An 18,403-nucleotide genomic window follows, 5' to 3' on the forward strand; every position below is an offset into this window, starting at 1 on the left:
ACTCACAGGAATGCCATTTCACTTTGCCTTTCTCTAACCCAGGTGCCAATCATAATAATGGCCACAGCCTTGGAATCAGGATGAAGGTGGAGCCTGAAGGAGCCAGGCACACTCAGGAGAGGGCAAGTAGCTGACTTGCTGGGATTTGGCCCACATAACTCTTTACTTATACTTTGCTTTTGTTTTTCTTTATTGTAGCTGACCGAGAGGCTAACAGGCGATCACGGGGCCCTCCGAGGCAGACTCATTTCAGGCGCAACGTGGATCCACATCACCGATCATCCAAAAGATAAGTCAGGGCCACGGCCTGGAGATGGGATGATGGGAGAGTAGTGGGTTGGGAGTTCCTGGGACAGATTTAAAAATTAGCAGAGGGAAAAGCAATCTTCTCCAAGGGGCCTCTTAGGACAGCTAAAGGGAGAGGCTCCGCTTTTGATGGCAGCTTTCAGGCGGGCAGCGCAGAACAGTTCCGGTCCACGTCGTGTTGTCGGGTGTACCGTGTTACCTACTGTGTCTTTGGGGTCCCTTTTGCCTTTTCCCCTCGAGACCCTCACCACAAGCATAATGCGTCGTGTTTGTCGTCCCCCCGTTTGTCACGTTCCGTGTCACGGGTGTCCGCACATATTTGTGCCGGAGCTGCTCTGCCCTGCCGCATAGCCTGCTGCAATCGGACAAGTCCCAGGGACTTGCAGTTTGTGGGGTGTTGCTAGACTCTAGATGATATTCCTAGATAGACAGAAGATGTTTGGAGCTGTGAAGTTATCCTGCAGCCCTTTGACTTTTGTCCTCACTTTCTTTCAGACGCAGAAGCATAAAATCCAGGGCAAAATCCATCCACCCATCCCAAGTGAGGAGGTTCCCCCGAGCAGGTCAGTCACCGTTTGTCTCTGCAGGGAGAGTGTAAAGTGTGACTCTGTTACAGCACTTCTCTTTTTCTTTTTAGGAGGTAAAGCTGGACATCAGCAGTCAAGGTGAGCTGGGCAAGGTGAGCATTGAGTAGCGTACAGAAGCAGTTGTTATTGCTCCAGTCTCATTTTCTAAGCATCCGTTCCTGTTTCTGCGCTTTAGGCAATCCACTCGGAGTACGCCGAGCCCCAGTCACCAACCGGCCGACGCGCCGGGTGCGCCGCTCTCCCGAGCCCTGCGGAAGAATCACGGGACTCGTCGATGAAGCCTCTGCCTCTTCTATTTAAAGGTGTCACCAGGGTAGCCTTGGGCACGGGCCGAGGAGTCAGGAGTCACGGTGAGTCGGGGAAGTAGGGAGGAGGAGCTAGGGTCCGCTCAGGTTTCAGCAATGCCACATGACCTCGTCTCCTTTTAACCCAGGCTTACCCCGTGACAATGGCATCAGCCTCGGAGCGCGGCCAAAGGGTGCGGCCCCAGGAGTCGGGCATTCCTAGGAGAACGGTGAGTAGCAGAATTGTTGGGTTTTGGCCAGTGTGCCGCAGACATCATGCATTGATATTTGGATTTCTTTCATGTAGCTGACTAAGAAACAACAGGGAGTTGTTGAACAACAGTGCCAGCAGGAACTTCCCAGATGTTGAGGCTGCCTTCTTTTGCACCTGACACGGATAGGCATCCCCAGATGTCTGAGAGATAAGTAGAGGGCTACAACCCACAGAGGGGATGAAAGCGGGGCGCAGGGTAGGGACCCACCGGGAGGGGTTTTTGAGTCTTCTTTGGAGATAGGGGTGTCCATGAAGCGGACACCTTAGGCCCCATAAAAGGAAAGCCTGACTTTGGGTCCCAGCGCTGAGGCGCGCAGGGCAGAGCAGTCCCGGTGTGTATCGTGTCACTTGTCTTTTGTGTGTTATGTGTTGTTTGCATATGTCATGTCTTTTACCTTAGGCCTTGGTGGGGCCTGTCAGAAACCCTGGCATCATTGTTAGCATCTGTGATCTCTGCATTCCTTGGCCTGGCACCAATGCCATAGAACTTTTGACTCGGGAGCTCAGACAGGCATCAGACTATCTTGTCTCTTTAGAAGCATCCGGTCAGATGTCTTTTCAGGTCTTGTTCTGAGCTGTATGGACAGCTATACCCCACCAGGATCCATTAAGGCGGACTAGGACTCGAAAGAACATGAGGGCAGGTAGAGGCTTCTGGCTGTATGATTCTTGGGCATCCATCTTTGCAGTTCTTGGAATAAATCATTCAGTTAGCATCTTCTTCCTCCAGGTTTCTCTGAGCCTCATCAGCTCACCATCGGTCTCCCCTTGCTCATCTCCTTTTGCATCTTCTCAGTCCTCGCAGCCATTTTCCTTGCCAGGAGATTTCTGTCCGTGTCGTGTTCCCGTCGTTTGTCACGTCCCGTCCCGTGTCACGGGTGTCTGCACACATTTGTGCCGGAGCTGCTCTGCCCTGCCACATAGCCTGGTGCAATAGGAGAAGTCCCGGGGACTTGAAGTTTGTAATGCGGGGTGTAGTTGGACCCTAGATGGACACAAGATATCTGGAGCTTTTAAGTTATCCTGCAACAGTTTGACTCTTGTCCTAACTTTTTTTTCAGATTCAGATGGATTAAATCTGTGCCAGAGGGCCCCATCCCAGGTGAGTGGTTTCCCCCGAGCAGGTGAGGCACCATTTGTCTCTGCAGCAGAAGTGTATGTGGTGACTCTGTTACAGCTCTGTTCTTTGTCTTTCTTTTTAGGAACTAAGTCTGGATACCAGCAGTCAAGGTGAGCAGTGGAGAGAAGTAGCTGTTATTGCTCCAGTCTCAGTTTCTGGTGCTGCTCTAAGCTTCCATTCTCTTTTTTGTACTTTAGGCAATCCACTCGGAGCCTGTCAAGCCCTCGTCACCAGCCGGCCGATGCACCGGGTTCCCTGCACGTGTGAGCCCTGTGGATGCATTACAGGACCTGGTGATGAAACCCTGAACTCTTCTATTTAAAGGTGCCATCCAGGTGGCCTTCAGCAGCTGCTGAGGAGTTGCGGTGAGTAGGGGAAGTAGGGAGGAGGAGCCAGGTTCCACTCAGGTTTCAGCCATGCCAAATCACCTCCTCTCCTCTTAACTCAGGCACCCCCTGTGACGACAGCCTCGGTCTCCGAGCGTGCCCGAAGCGTGTGGCCCGAGCAGCTGAGCATTCTTAGGAGAAGGGTGAGTAGCACACTTGTGGGGTTTTGGCCAATGGGCTGCCAAGATCGGGCATTGATGTTTGGTTTTCTTTAATACAGCTGTCTAAGAGACACCAGCCCGGTGCCAGCAGGACCTTCCCAGCTGACGAAGTGGCCTTTCTTCGCACCGGAGACCGGCATCCTCAGATGTCCGAGAGATAAGTAGAGGGCCACGACCCACAGAGGGGATGAAAGCAGGGTGCTGGTTTGGGAATTACTGGGAGGGGTTTTTGAGTCCGCTTTGGAGGTGGGGGGTGTCTATGAAGCGGCCCCTTAGGCTCCATAAAAGGAAAGCCTGACTTTTGATCACAGTGCTGAGGTGCGCAGGGCAGAGCAGTCCTGGTGTGTATCGTGTCACTTGTCTTTTGTGTATTATGTGTTGTTTGCATATGTCATGTCTTTTACCTTAGGCCTTGGTGGGGCCTGTCAGAAACCCTGGCATCATTGTTAGCATCTGTGATCTCTGCATTCCTTGGCCTGGCACCCATGCCATAGAACTTTTGACTCGGGAGCTCAGACAGGCATCAGAACTGCATCTCTCTTTGGAAGCATCCAGTCAGGTGGCTTTTCAGGTCTTGTTCTGAGCTGTATGGACAGCTATGTCCCGCCAGGATCCATTAAGGCAGCCTTGGACTTGAAAGAATGTGAGGGCAGGTAGAGGCTTCTGACCGTAGGATTCTTGGGCATCCATTTTTTCAGTTCTTGGAATAAATCATTCAGTTAGCATCTTCTTCCTTCAGTGTTTTCTGAGCCTCGTCAGCTTGCCATCGGTCTCACCTCGGTCATCTCATTTGGCATCTTCTCAGTCCTTGCAGTCATCCTTCTTGCCTAGAGATTTGTCTGTTGTGTGCCCATTGTTTGTCACGTCCTGTCTGTCCCGTGTCACAGGTGTCAGCACACACATTTGTGCCGGAGCTGCTCTGCCCTGCCACATAGCCTGGTGTAATAGGAGAAGCCCCGGCGAGTTGAAGGTTGTAATGTGGGCTGTACTTGGACTCTAGATGCTATTCCTATATTGACCTAAGGTGTTTGCAGCTTTTGAGGTATCCTGCAGGTGTTTGACATATGTTCTAACTTTCTTTCAGGTGCAGATGCATTGCATCCATGGCAGAGCCCCCCATCCCGGGTGTGGGGGTTCCCACAAGCAGGTCAGTCACCATTTGTCTGTGCAGGGGGAGTGTCAAGTGTGACCCTATTACAGCGCTGTTTTTTGTCTTTATTTTTAGGAAGTATAGCTGGATCCCAGCAGTCAAGTTCAAGAGAGCAAGGTGAGCAGTAGCCTTTCTTGTTGCTGAGGTCTGAATTCTACGGGGGCAAGTCTAAGTCTCCATTCTCGTTTTTGTGCCTTAGGCAATCCACTCAGAGCACGCCAAGCTCCCATCCCCAACCGGCAGACGGACTGAATTTTCCACCCTGATGAGCCCTGTCTTCTGGGTAGCAGTCAGGAACCACCGAGGAGTTGCGGTGAGTCAGTGAAGTAGGGAGGGGACCGAGGGTCCAGTCAGTTTTCAGCAATGCCACATCACCTCCTGTCTTTTTAACCCAGGCGTACCCCACGACGACGGTGTCGGCCTCCGAGCGTGCCCAAAGCGTGTGACCGGAGGAGCCGGGCCTTCTTGGGAGAAGGGTGAGTAGCAGACTTGTGGGGTTTTGGCCGATGGGCTGCCAAGATCGGGCACTGATGTTTGGTTTTCTTTAATATAGCTGTCTAAGAGACACCAGCCCGGTGCCAGCAGGACCTTCCCAGCCGGCCTTTCTTCGCACCTGACATGGACCGGCATCCTCAGATGTCCGAGAGATAAGTAGAGGGCTCCGACCCAGAGGGGATGAAAGCAAGGTGCTGGGTTGGGACTCCTGGGATCGGGGAGGGGAGGTCTTGAGTTGGCTCTGGAGATGAGGGTAGCCAAGAAGTGGCCCCTTAGGCCCCCTAAAAGCAAAGTCTCACTTTGGATCACAGTGCTGAGGTGCACAGGGCAGAGCAGTCCTGGTGTGTATTGTGTCACTTGTCTACCGTGCATTATGTCTTGTTTGGGTGTCTCATGCCTTTTATCTTAGCCCTTTGAGGGGCCTATCAGAAACCTCGGCAGTATTCTTAGCAGCCACAATCTCCACATTTCTTTGGCCTGGCACCCAGGCCATAAAACTTTTGACTCGGGAGCTCAGACAGGCATCAGAATTGCAACTCTTTGTAAGCATCCAGTCAGATGTCTTTTCAGGTCTTGTTCTGAGCTGTATGGACAGCTGCACCCTGCAAGGTTCTATTATGGTGGATTAGGACTTGTAAGAATGTGAGGGCAGGTAGAGGCTTCTGACCGTAGGGCTCCTGTGCATTCATCTTTGCAGTTCTTGGACTAAAACATTCAGTTTAGCATCTTCCTTCTCCAGGGCACTCTGAGCCTTATCAGCTCGCCATCGGTCTGTCTTACCTCGGTCATCTCATTTGGCATCTTCTCAGTCCTCGCAGTCATCCTTCTTGCCTAGAGATTTCTGTTCGTGTCTTGTGCCCATTGTTTGTCGTGTCCCGTCTGTCCCGTGTCACAGGTGTCAGCACACACATTTGTGCTGGAGCTGCTCTGCCCTGCCGCATAGCCTGGTGTAATAGGAGAAGCCCCGGCGAGTTGAAGGTTGTAATGTGGGCTGTACTTGGACTCTAGATGCTATTCCTAGGTTGACATAAGGTGTTTGCAGCTTTTGAGTTATTGTGCATGTGTTTGACATATGTTCTACCTTTCTTTCAGGTGCAGATGAATTACATCTGTGGCAGAGGGTTATGGTTACGAGGTGCCAGGCCTTCTTAGGAGAACGGTGAGTAGCAGACTTGTGGGGTTTTGGCCGATGTGGTGCCAAGGTCAGGCGTGGATGTTTGGTTTTCTTTAATATAGCTGTCTAAGAGACAACAGCCCGGTGACAGCACAACTTCCCAGCCGGCGAGGCGGCCTTTCTTCGCACCCGACATGGACCGGCATCCCCAGATGTCCGAGAGATAAGTAGAGGGCCACGACCCACAGAGGGGATGAAAGCGAGGTGCTGGGTTGGCACTCCTGGGATGGGGGAGGTTTTGAGTTGGCTCTGGAGACGAGGGTAGCCAAGAAGTGGCCCCTTAGGCCCCCTAAAAGCAAAATCTCACTTTTGATTACCGTGCTGAGGTGAGCAGGGCAGAGCAGTCCCGGTGTGTATTTTGTCACTTGTCTGTTGTGCATTATGTCTTGTTTAGCTGTCTCATGTCTTTTATCTTAGCCCTTTGAGGGGCCTATCAGAAACCTTAGCACCAGTCTTAGCATCTGTGCTCTCAGCGTTCCTTGGCCTGGCACCCATGCCATAGAACTTTTGACTCGGGAGCTCAGACTCTCATCTCTTTTTATAAGCATCCAGTCAGCTGTTTTCTCAGGTCTTGTTCTGAGCTGTATGGACAGCTATACCCCGCCAGGATCCATTATGGCGGACTAGGACTTGTAAGAATGTGAGGGCAGGTAGAGGCTTCTGGCTGTAGGATTCTTGGGCATCCATCTTTGCAGTTCTTGGAATAAATCATTCAGTTAGCATCTTTTTCCTCCCGGGTTCTCTGAGCCTCATCAGCCCACCATCAGTTTCACCTCGGTCATCTCATTTTGCATTCTCTCAGTCCTCACAGCCATTTTCCTTGCCAGGAGATTTCTGTCCGTGTTGCGTCCCCGTCGTCTGTCACGTCCCGTCCCGTGTCACGGGTGTCAGCACACACATTTGTGCCGGAGCTGCGCTGCCCTGCCGCGTAGCCCGGTGCAATAGGAGAAGTCCTGGGGACTTGAAGTTTGTAATGTGGGGTGTAGTTGGACTCTAGATGGGATTTGTAAATGGACAAGATATCTGGAGCTCTTAAGTTATCCTGCAACAGTTTGACTCTTGTCCTAACCTTTTTTCAGATTCAGATGGATTAAATCCGTGCCAGAGGGCCCCATCCCGGGTGAGGGGATTCCCCCAAGCAGGTGAGGCACTACTTGTTTCTGTAGAGGAAGCATAATTGGTGGCTGTTACAGCATTGTTCTTTGTCTCTCTTTTTAGGAAGTTAAAGCCGAGAGCAGCAGTCAAGGCCAAGTGGGTGAGGTGAGCATTGACTAGCGTACAGAAGCAATTGTTATTGCTGAGGTCTCAGTTTCTGGTGCAGCTTTAAGCTTCTCTTTTTTTTTTTTATTTTAGGTGGTCCGCTTGCAATCTATCCTAGCTGAGCATATCCGTGCCAGGTGGGTGCGAGCTTAAGGTATTGGTGTGGCATATTTGTCAGATTTGGGAGGTTGTGTTTTCACAGTATCTCAGCATGCTTTTCTGCTTTGTTACTTTGCAGGTGCTGTCGCTGCCCTAGGCACGCCAAGGAACAGAGGAGGGCAGGTGAGTCGGCGTTTAGGCAGGCTGACTCACAGGTGAATGTTATGCAGCAGCATGCTAAGCATGTACCTTTTCTCTTTGCAGGTATCTTCTGGCCAGCCTCTGGAGTCAAATCAAGATTTGAGGTGAGCTGGGGCAGTGGTGCGGAGGAGTCCCAGGGATTACTGTTGTTGAGGGCAATAGTCACCTTTTCTGTTTTGTCTTAGGTACCCTGAGGAGGCTCTTACCCAAAGCTTAGAAACGGCAACACCGAAGCACACGTGGAGAACATATCAACGTCCACGTGCGACCGAGGATGGATTTTGTCCGCTCCTCTTCCAAAAGCTAAGTGTTGGGGCCAGCGGTTGGGAGAAGGGGAAAAACCTTTACTATCACAGGGGGCAATTTCACGTCAGCTTAGCGGAGAGGTCTGTAGCGGGACAGGCTCTCTGGAAGTAAAGGCAGAGGGTTTCTCCTCAGCCTCACCAGAGCCTTTGACGGGCAGGGCAGTTCCAACCCATCTCCACATTCTCGGGAACTTTGCGTCGTCCGCCTTCCTCGACTCGACGTCGTCACGGATCTTTCCCCCGAGGAGCTCGCCTTCAGGTCTGGAGCTACAGCCACGGTCACCCGGCCGTCGGCTTCCTTCTCTAGGCTCGCCGAGCCTCTCGAGCATCCTCTTAACTGCTTCGGCACTAACTTCTTTTAATGAGTTACGTTTCATCATCATGTGCCATCATCATAGGGCTTTCTTTCCTTTGGTATCATCGGCCTCTGGCTCATCTTGCGCTATGAATCTTGGGTCCATAAGTTGAAAGTGCTAGGCAGTTTACTCGTGTCTCTGTTATGCCATCCGTGTCTATGTTGTGTCGTCCGTGTTATGTAGTCTGTGTCTATTGTCTTCCGTGTCATAGGCCTTTCTTACATCTCGATGCTTTACAGGCACTATCTTGTGCCATATAGGCAGTATTTTCCTCACATTCCTTCCCAGATATAGCTTATTCTGGCATCTTTACATTTTTACTCTTTGAGACAGGAAAGGATTACAAGATTTTCTCATCCATCTTCCTTCTCGCTACCAGTTTTGGTAGTGCTTTTTTTTCCATGCCATTATCTTGGACTTCTAGAGGGAGCGTCTTACACCCTCCTCAAGTGACTGCAGTTGTTCTGTAGGTTCCATCTTCTCAAAGGGTATGGGGCCCAACAATTAATCTTCCACAGAGTTATCTCAAGTCTTGGCTTATATTGCGTGTACCTATGTTGGCTTGTATTGTGTGTACCTATATTGCATGTACCTTTGTTGGCTTATATTGTATAGGCTTATATTGTATATACTTATATTGTGTGTACCTGTGTTGGCTTGTATTGTGTGTACCTATATTGCATGTACCTTTGTTGGCTTGTATTGTATAGGCTTATATTGTATATACTTATATTGCGTGTACCTGTGTTGGCTTGTATTGTGTGTACCTGTATTGCATGTACCTTTGTTGGCTTATATTGTATAGGCTTATATTGTATATACTTATATTGCGTGTACCTGTGTTGGCTTGTATTGTGTGTACCTGTATTGCATGTACCTTTGTTGGCTTATATTGTATAGGCTTATATTGTATATACTTGTATTGCGTGTACCTGTGTCGGCTTGTATTGTGTCTACTTACACTGTATGTACACTTGCACTGTATGCATTTGCTTATATTGTATGTACTTATAATATACCACTTATGATTGGAGCTGCCCTGCCCTGGCATGTAGTCATAGTTAGGTAGAACAGTTGTAAAAACTTTACTGTTCATCTGTCTTTTATGGGATTTTGGGTCGAAAATTTATTGGTCCAGAGTGGGGAAAATTCCTAGCTGTCAGCCACAAGTTGACGAATTCCTGTTGTCTCACAGGTCCTCGAGGCTACCGATTTCCCCAGAATCTACCATTTGACGTCAAGGAGCAGCAGCCAGAAGACGCGTCGAAGCATGTTCTTCAGCGTCTCGAGTAAGGGCCATAGCGAGCCTGTAAGCAGGAAGAGCGTGTGAGTGTGTGTGAGAGCACATGACTGTGTGTGTCTGTGTCCACTCGTCTCTGTGTGTGTGAGCACATGCTGACTAGTTTTAACCTTGTGTATGTGACTTTTGCTTTTCAGGTTTTGTAATTCATTTTTAAATTTAGAATAAAAAATCCCCAGCCGGGGGGGTTTTTTTTTTTTTCCTCCCGGCTGGGTTTTTTTTTCCTCGGTCCCGGTCGGTCTGAGAGGCGACGTTCGTCGCCAAAGTTTGGGCACGGACCATCCAGGGACCGGGGTTTTTGTCAGGCAGGAGGATTTTTTTGGAGGCTCCCGGGACCCACATTCCCGAGGAGCGGCTCAAATGCGTGCCGGGGGTTAGCAGAGAGGTTGAGGTGTGAGCGAGGGTGGGTTTGTGTGTAAGCTGAAGGAGGTGTGTGTGTGTGTGTGTATGTGTGTGTTGAAGGGTTGTAACCTTATATGACTTTTGCTTTTCAGGTTTTTCAAATCATTTTTAAATTTAGAATAAAAAATCCCCAGCCGGGGGGTTTTTTTTTTTTTCCCCCCGGCTGGGTTTTTTTTTCCCGGGTCCCGGTCGGTCTGCGAGGCAACATTCATCACCAAAGTTTGGGCGCAGACCGTCCAGGGACCGGGGTTTTCGTCAGGCAGGAGGATTTTTTTGGAGGCTCCCGGGAACCACGTTCCCGAGGAGCGGCACAAATGCGTGCCGGGGGTTAGCAGACCAGTTGAGGTGTGAGTCAGCGTGGGTTTGTGTGTAAGCTGAAGGAAGTGTGTGTGTGTTGAAGGGTTCTAGGGTTGTAACCTTGTATGACTTTTGCTTTTCAGGTTTTTCAAATCATTTTTAAATTTAGAATAAAAAATCCCCAGCTGGGGTTTTTTTTTTTCCCCCCGGCTGGGTTTTTTTTTCCCGGGTCCCGGTCAGTCTGCGAGGCAATGTTCATCGCAAAAGTTTGGGCGTGGACTGTCCAGGGACCGGGGTTTTCGTCAGGCAGGAGGATTTTTTTGGAGGCTCCCGGGACCCACGTTCCCGAGGAGCGGCTCAAATGAGTGCCGGGGGTTAGCAGAGAGGTTGAGGTGTGAGCGAGGGTGGGTTTGTGTGTAAGCTGAAGGAGGTGTGTGTGTGTGTATGTGTGTGTTGAAGGGTTGTAACCTTATATGACTTTTGCTTTTCAGGTTTTTCAAATCATTTTTAAATTTAGAATAAAAAATCCCCAGCCGGGGGGTTTTTTTTTTTTTCCCCCCGGCTGGGTTTTTTTTTCCCGGGTCCCGGTCGGTCTGCGAGGCAACATTCATCACCAAAGTTTGGGCGCGGACCGTCCAGGGACCGGGGTTTTCGTCAGGCAGGAGGATTTTTTGGAGGCACCTGGGAACTGCGTTCCTGAGGACCAATGATTGCTGGGGCGTAATTTAGCAGTTGTGATGGCAGTGATGGTGAGTTTGTGTGTAAGCTGAAGGGGGTGTTAATGGTAGATGAGTGTTGTTTTCTGTGTGCTTTTGTTGTTTTGGGTTTCCTGTAACAATAAATCAACATCTAATGAAAATAGAAAAAGGTTATTGCTTTGTGTTATTATGTGTATTGCTCTGTATTGCATTTGCCTTACCTGCTGCATTTTGCTGTGCTGCTCTGTATTGCTGCTCTGTATTGCTGCTCTGTATTGCTGCTCTGTATTGCTGCTCTGTATTGCATTTGCATTAACTGCTTCATTTTGCTGTATTGCTCTATATGTAAATTAGACTTTTAGCAGTGTGTCTATGCATTGTGTCTGCACTTGCATTTGTATACACTGTTTCCATCTATTTTGCTGATGTATAAATAAAAGCATTCTTTCAATAAAGTTGTCACCCTTAATAAAGATACCCCCTGCCCTTCCTTTCCCCACCGTGGCTCCTGTCTTTTTTTGGTGTGGTTTTGTCATTTCTTTCCACTGTATTTCTTCCTTTTGCTCCTCACTTTACTGTTCTATTTCTAACTTAACTTCCATCTATCTCTAACCCTTTGTTTCTGTTTTCTTTATCACTGTCAATCTCAGTCTTCTTGCTTCTTTTTCTCTCTGTGTTCTCCTTTTCCTTGGTTTGTGTTTTTTTTGCTCTTAGTCTTTTCCTTTTTCACCCCACTCCTAAGTTTTCACTTTAATCCTAACCACTTTCCTTTCCCTCTAACTCCTGTCCTTCTTCAGTTCTCCCACCCTCCTTTTCCTGTCTCACTCTGTCTTTCTGTTTTATTTTCTTCTCTGTCTTTTCCTCTCTGTCTCCTCTCCGTCTCTGTCTTCTCCCTCTGTCTCTGTTCTCTCCTCATCTCTTCTTTCTCTGTCTTTGTCCCTGTTCTCTCCTCTTCTCTCTCTGTCTTTTCTCCTCTCCCTCTATTTTTTCCAACTCTTTGCTTCTCTCTCTTTTCTCTTTGTTTTTCTCTCTCTCCCCCTCTCTCTCTCTCTCTCTCTCTCTTTCCTTCTCTCTCTCTCTCTCTCTCTCTCTCTCTCTTTCCTTCTCTCTCTCTCTCTCTCTCTCTCTCTCTCTCTTTCCTTCTCTCTCTCTCTCTCTCTCTCTCTCTCTCTCTCTCTCTCTCTCTCTCTCTCTCTCTCTCTCTTTCGTTGTCTTTCTAACTTTGTTTTCCTTTCTAGCTTTAGTTTAAAAAAGCAGCAGTAGAAACTTTCAGGCTCCCTGGGAGTAAAAAAAAAAAAAAAAAAAATTTAAAAAACAAACCATTTACTCCCCGGGAGCCTGAAATTTCCTACTGCTGCACCAGACATATAGTTTTTCTTCTTTTTACTATATATAGTATATAGGGACCCCACCTGTCAGCAATCAATAGTAATGAGTAGTCCCCACCCACATACACACCCCTCCCATGGTGCCCCCACCCCTACATCCCACACACCCCACCCCCGTGACCACCCCGCTCGCCAGACCCACCCCCTGCAAGCCAGCACCCCACCCCATGCCATTCACATATAGATAGTACGCTCACAGCGCCACCTGCCGTTTACTCGCGAGTACTGCACTCACAGCGCCACCTGCCGTCTCCAACCACGTACTGCATGCACAGCGCCCCCTGCTGCTTGCCGGCCGGTACTGCATGCACAGCGCCCCCTACTGCTTGCCGGCCGGTACTGCATGCACAGCGCCCCCTACTGCTTGCCGGCCGGTACTGCACCCACGGCGCACCCCAATGACGTCACCGACGCGACACGCCCCAGAAAGGACCCCGGTGCACAGGCGTCCCCCCCAATCGCCCGACCGAAACGGCGCCACCCCCCCCGCGCCCCCCAGACCCCCACGCGCACCGCCGCCGGCCCCACGCGAACCGGAACGCCATTCCAGCCCCGCGCGACCCACGAAAACCGCGCAAAACCCCCCCAAAACCCCGAAAAAAAATCCCGGTCCCGGCGGCCGCCATTTTTCCGCAAATGACGTCACCCAGCCCGCCGCCATCTTGCCTCCCGTACCACGTGACCCCCCTCGCGGCCGCCATCTTGCCCCCCCCCGCACCACGTGACCCCCGCGGCCGCCATTTTGCTGCCGTAAATGACGTCACCCCCCACGGCCTCCATGTTGCCGTAAATGACGTCACTCCGTACGGCCGCCATCTTGACCCCCCGCGGCCGCCATATTGCCGTAAATGACGTCACAGAGCACTCGCCGCCATCTTGTCTCCCGGGTCACGTGACCCCTGGTCGCCGCCATCTTGGTCACCAGTCACATGACCTAGTGACAGCCGCCATCTTGGATCCCATACCACATGACCCCCTGGGCGCCGCCATGTTGTACGACACCACGTGATCCCATGGGCGCCGCCATCTTGGACGCGTCATCACGACGTCACGACGTCCGCCATCTTGGTCCCCGATCACGTGACCGCCCGCCCGCCGCCATCTTGTTGCCGTAAATGACGTCACCCCCTACGGCCATCACGTTGCCGTAAATGACGTCACGGGCCGCCATTTTGCCGTAAATGACATCACAGAGCACTCGCCGCCATCTTGTCTCTCCGGTCACGTGACCCCATGGGGGCCGCCATCTTGGTTCCATACCACGTGACCATATGGGGGCCGCCATCTTGATGACTCATCATGACGTCACACCGGGTTGTTAGGGTTAGGGTTAGGGTTAGGGTTAGGGTTAGGGTTAGGGTTAGGGTTAGGGTTAGGGTTAGGGTTAGGGTTAGGGTTAGGGTTAGGGTTAGGGTTAGGGTTAGGGTTAGGGTTAGGGTTAGGGTTAGGGTTAGGGTTAGGGTTAGGGTTAGGGTTAGGGTTAGGGTTAGGGTTAGGGTTAGGGTTAGGGTTAGGGTTAGGGTTAGGGTTAGGGTTAGGGTTAGGGTTAGGGTTAGGGTTAGGGTTAGGGTTAGGGTTAGGGTTAGGGTTAGGGTTAGGGTTAGGGTTAGGGTTAGGGTTAGGGTTAGGGTTAGGGTTAGGGTTAGGGTTAGGGTTAGGGTTAGGGTTAGGGTTAGGGTTAGGGTTAGGGTTAGGGTTAGGGTTAGGGTTAGGGTTAGGGTTAGGGTTAGGGTTAGGGTTAGGGTTAGGGTTAGGGTTAGGGTTAGGGTTAGGGTTAGGGTTAGGGTTAGGGTTAGGGTTAGGGTTAGGGTTAGGGTTAGGGTTAGGGTTAGGGTTAGGGTTAGGGTTAGGGTTAGGGTTAGGGTTAGGGTTAGGGTTAGGGTTAGGGTTAGGGTTAGGGTTAGGGTTAGGGTTAGGGTTAGGGTTAGGGTTAGGGTTAGGGTTAGGGTTAGGGTTAGGGTTAGGGTTAGGGTTAGGGTTAGGGTTAGGGTTAGGGTTAGGGTTAGGGTTAGGGTTAGGGTTAGGGTTAGGGTTAGGGTTAGGGTTAGGGTTAGGGTTAGGGTTAGGGTTAGGGTTAGGGTTAGGGTTAGGGTTAGGGTTAGGGTTAGGGTTAGGGTTAGGGTTAGGGTTAGGGTTAGGGTTAGGGTTAGGGTTAGGGTTAGGGTTAGGGTTAGGGTTAGGGTTAGGGTTAGGGTTAGGGTTAGGGTTAGGGTTAGGGTTAGGGTTAGGGTTAGGGTTAGGGTTAGGGTTAGGGTTAGGGTTAGGGTTAGGGTTAGGGTTAGGGTTAGGGTTAGGGTTAGGGTTAGGGTTAGGGTTAGGGTTAGGGTTAGGGTTAGGGTTAGGGTTAGGGTTAGGGTTAGGGTTAGGGTTAGGGTTAGGGTTAGGGTTAGGGTTAGGGTTAGGGTTAGGGTTAGGGTTAGGGTTAGGGTTAGGGTTAGGGTTAGGGTTAGGGTTAGGGTTAGGGTTAGGGTTAGGGTTAGGGTTAGGGTTAGGGTTAGGGTTAGGGTTAGGGTTAGGGTTAGGGTTAGGGTTAGGGTTAGGGTTAGGGTTAGGGTTAGGGTTAGGGTTAGGGTTAGGGTTAGGGTTAGGGTTAGGGTTAGGGTTAGGGTTAGGGTTAGGGTTAGGGTTAGGGTTAGGGTTAGGGTTAGGGTTAGGGTTAGGGTTAGGGTTAGGGTTAGGGTTAGGGTTAGGGTTAGGGTTAGGGTTAGGGTTAGGGTTAGGGTTAGGGTTAGGGTTAGGGTTAGGGTTAGGGTTAGGGTTAGGGTTAGGGTTAGGGTTAGGGTTAGGGTTAGGGTTAGGGTTAGGGTTAGGGTTAGGGTTAGGGTTAGGGTTAGGGTTAGGGTTAGGGTTAGGGTTAGGGTTAGGGTTAGGGTTAGGGTTAGGGTTAGGGTTAGGGTTAGGGTTAGGGTTAGGGTTAGGGTTAGGGTTAGGGTTAGGGTTAGGGTTAGGGTTAGGGTTAGGGTTAGGGTTAGGGTTAGGGTTAGGGTTAGGGTTAGGGTTAGGGTTAGGGTTAGGGTTAGGGTTAGGGTTAGGGTTAGGGTTAGGGTTAGGGTTAGGGTTAGGGTTAGGGTTAGGGTTAGGGTTAGGGTTAGGGTTAGGGTTAGGGTTAGGGTTAGGGTTAGGGTTAGGGTTAGGGTTAGGGTTAGGGTTAGGGTTAGGGTTAGGGTTAGGGTTAGGGTTAGGGTTAGGGTTAGGGTTAGGGTTAGGGTTAGGGTTAGGGTTAGGGTTAGGGTTAGGGTTAGGGTTAGGGTTAGGGTTAGGGTTAGGGTTAGGGTTAGGGTTAGGGTTAGGGTTAGGGTTAGGGTTAGGGTTAGGGTTAGGGTTAGGGTTAGGGTTAGGGTTAGGGTTAGGGTTAGGGTTAGGGTTAGGGTTAGGGTTAGGGTTAGGGTTAGGGTTAGGGTTAGGGTTAGGGTTAGGGTTAGGGTTAGGGTTAGGGTTAGGGTTAGGGTTAGGGTTAGGGTTAGGGTTAGGGTTAGGGTTAGGGTTAGGGTTAGGGTTAGGGTTAGGGTTAGGGTTAGGGTTAGGGTTAGGGTTAGGGTTAGGGTTAGGGTTAGGGTTAGGGTTAGGGTTAGGGTTAGGGTTAGGGTTAGGGTTAGGGTTAGGGTTAGGGTTAGGGTTAGGGTTAGGGTTAGGGTTAGGGTTAGGGTTAGGGTTAGGGTTAGGGTTAGGGTTAGGGTTAGGGTTAGGGTTAGGGTTAGGGTTAGGGTTAGGGTTAGGGTTAGGGTTAGGGTTAGGGTTAGGGTTAGGGTTAGGGTTAGGGTTAGGGTTAGGGTTAGGGTTAGGGTTAGGGTTAGGGTTAGGGTTAGGGTTAGGGTTAGGGTTAGGGTTAGGGTTAGGGTTAGGGTTAGGGTTAGGGTTAGGGTTAGGGTTAGGGTTAGGGTTAGGGTTAGGGTTAGGGTTAGGGTTAGGGTTAGGGTTAGGGTTAGGGTTAGGGTTAGGGTTAGGGTTAGGGTTAGGGTTAGGGTTAGGGTTAGGGTTAGGGTTAGGGTTAGGGTTAGGGTTAGGGTTAGGGTTAGGGTTAGGGTTAGGGTTAGGGTTAGGGTTAGGGTTAGGGTTAGGGTTAGGGTTAGGGTTAGGGTTAGGGTTAGGGTTAGGGTTAGGGTTAGGGTTAGGGTTAGGGTTAGGGTTAGGGTTAGGGTTAGGGTTAGGGTTAGGGTTAGGGTTAGGGTTAGGGTTAGGGTTAGGGTTAGGGTTAGGGTTAGGGTTAGGGTTAGGGTTAGGGTTAGGGTTAGGGTTAGGGTTAGGGTTAGGGTTAGGGTTAGGGTTAGGGTTAGGGTTAGGGTTAGGGTTAGGGTGGTTAGGGTTAGGGTTAGGGTTAGGGTTAGGGTTAGGGTTAGGGTTAGGGTTAGGGTTAGGGTTAGGGTTAGGGTTAGGGTTAGGGTTAGGGTTAGGGTTAGGGTTAGGGTTAGGGTTAGGGTTAGGGTTAGGGTTAGGGTTAGGGTTAGGGTTAGGGTTAGGGTTAGGGTTAGGGTTAGGGTTAGGGTTAGGGTTAGGGTTAGGGTTAGGGTTAGGGTTAGGGTTAGGGTTAGGGTTAGGGTTAGGGTTAGGGTTAGGGTTAGGGTTAGGGTTAGGGTTAGGGTTAGGGTTAGGGTTAGGGTTAGGGTTAGGGTTAGGGTTAGGGTTAGGGTTAGGGTTAGGGTTAGGGTTAGGGTTAGGGTTAGGGTTAGGGTTAGGGTTAGGGTTAGGGTTAGGGTTAGGGTTAGGGTTAGGGTTAGGGTTAGGGTTAGGGTTAGGGTTAGGGTTAGGGTTAGGGTTAGGGTTAGGGTTAGGGTTAGGGTTAGGGTTAGGGTTAGGGTTAGGGTTAGGGTTAGGGTTAGGGTTAGGGTTAGGGTTAGGGTTAGGGTTAGGGTTAGGGTTAGGGTTAGGGTTAGGGTTAGGGTTAGGGTTAGGGTTAGGGTTAGGGTTAGGGTTAGGGTTAGGGTTAGGGTTAGGGTTAGGGTTAGGGTTAGGGTTAGGGTTAGGGTTAGGGTTAGGGTTAGGGTTAGGGTTAGGGTTAGGGTTAGGGTTAGGGTTAGGGTTAGGGTTAGGGTTAGGGTTAGGGTTAGGGTTAGGGTTAGGGTTAGGGTTAGGGTTAGGGTTAGGGTTAGGGTTAGGGTTAGGGTTAGGGTTAGGGTTAGGGTTAGGGTTAGGGTTAGGGTTAGGGTTAGGGTTAGGGTTAGGGTTAGGGTTAGGGTTAGGGTTAGGGTTAGGGTTAGGGTTAGGGTTAGGGTTAGGGTTAGGGTTAGGGTTAGGGTTAGGGTTAGGGTTAGGGTTAGGGTTAGGGTTAGGGTTAGGGTTAGGGTTAGGGTTAGGGTTAGGGTTAGGGTTAGGGTTAGGGTTAGGGTTAGGGTTAGGGTTAGGGTTAGGGTTAGGGTTAGGGTTAGGGTTAGGGTTAGGGTTAGGGTTAGGGTTAGGGTTAGGGTTAGGGTTAGGGTTAGGGTTAGGGTTAGGGTTAGGGTTAGGGTTAGGGTTAGGGTTAGGGTTAGGGTTAGGGTTAGGGTTAGGGTTAGGGTTAGGGTTAGGGTTAGGGTTAGGGTTAGGGTTAGGGTTAGGGTTAGGGTTAGGGTTAGGGTTAGGGTTAGGGTTAGGGTTAGGGTTAGGGTTAGGGTTAGGGTTAGGGTTAGGGTTAGGGTTAGGGTTAGGGTTAGGGTTAGGGTTAGGGTTAGGGTTAGGGTTAGGGTTAGGGTTAGGGTTAGGGTTAGGGTTAGGGTTAGGGTTAGGGTTAGGGTTAGGGTTAGGGTTAGGGTTAGGGTTAGGGTTAGGGTTAGGGTTAGGGTTAGGGTTAGGGTTAGGGTTAGGGTTAGGGTTAGGGTTAGGGTTAGGGTTAGGGTTAGGGTTAGGGTTAGGGTTAGGGTTAGGGTTAGGGTTAGGGTTAGGGTTAGGGTTAGGGTTAGGGTTAGGGTTAGGGTTAGGGTTAGGGTTAGGGTTAGGGTTAGGGTTAGGGTTAGGGTTAGGGTTAGGGTTAGGGTTAGGGTTAGGGTTAGGGTTAGGGTTAGGGTTAGGGTTAGGGTTAGGGTTAGGGTTAGGGTTAGGGTTAGGGTTAGGGTTAGGGTTAGGGTTAGGGTTAGGGTTAGGGTTAGGGTTAGGGTTAGGGTTAGGGTTAGGGGTTAGGGTTAGGGTTAGGGTTAGGGTAGGGTTAGGGTTAGGGTTAGGGTTAGGGTTAGGGTTAGGGTTAGGGTAG

General features: G+C 50.4%; 2 long non-coding RNA genes across 2 annotated transcripts; both read left to right on the forward strand.

The window, feature by feature from the left end:
- Nucleotides 1–2,802: 2,802 nt before the first annotated feature.
- LOC143693123 (uncharacterized) lies at nucleotides 2,803–3,412 on the forward strand. The gene is made up of 3 exons (XR_013180612.1): nucleotides 2,803–2,936; nucleotides 3,020–3,100; nucleotides 3,178–3,412. It is a non-coding gene; the product is annotated as an uncharacterized LOC143693123 (long non-coding RNA).
- A 929-nt stretch (nucleotides 3,413–4,341) lies between these two features.
- On the forward strand, nucleotides 4,342–5,070 carry LOC143693118 (uncharacterized). Its single transcript, XR_013180606.1, has 4 exons — nucleotides 4,342–4,385; nucleotides 4,468–4,581; nucleotides 4,664–4,744; nucleotides 4,822–5,070. It is a non-coding gene; the product is annotated as an uncharacterized LOC143693118 (long non-coding RNA).
- The last annotated feature ends 13,333 nt before the right edge of the window (nucleotides 5,071–18,403 follow it).

This window comes from Agelaius phoeniceus, unplaced genomic scaffold, assembly GCF_051311805.1.
Source record: "Agelaius phoeniceus isolate bAgePho1 unplaced genomic scaffold, bAgePho1.hap1 Scaffold_295, whole genome shotgun sequence".
NCBI classification, from domain to species: Eukaryota; Metazoa; Chordata; class Aves; order Passeriformes; family Icteridae; genus Agelaius; species Agelaius phoeniceus.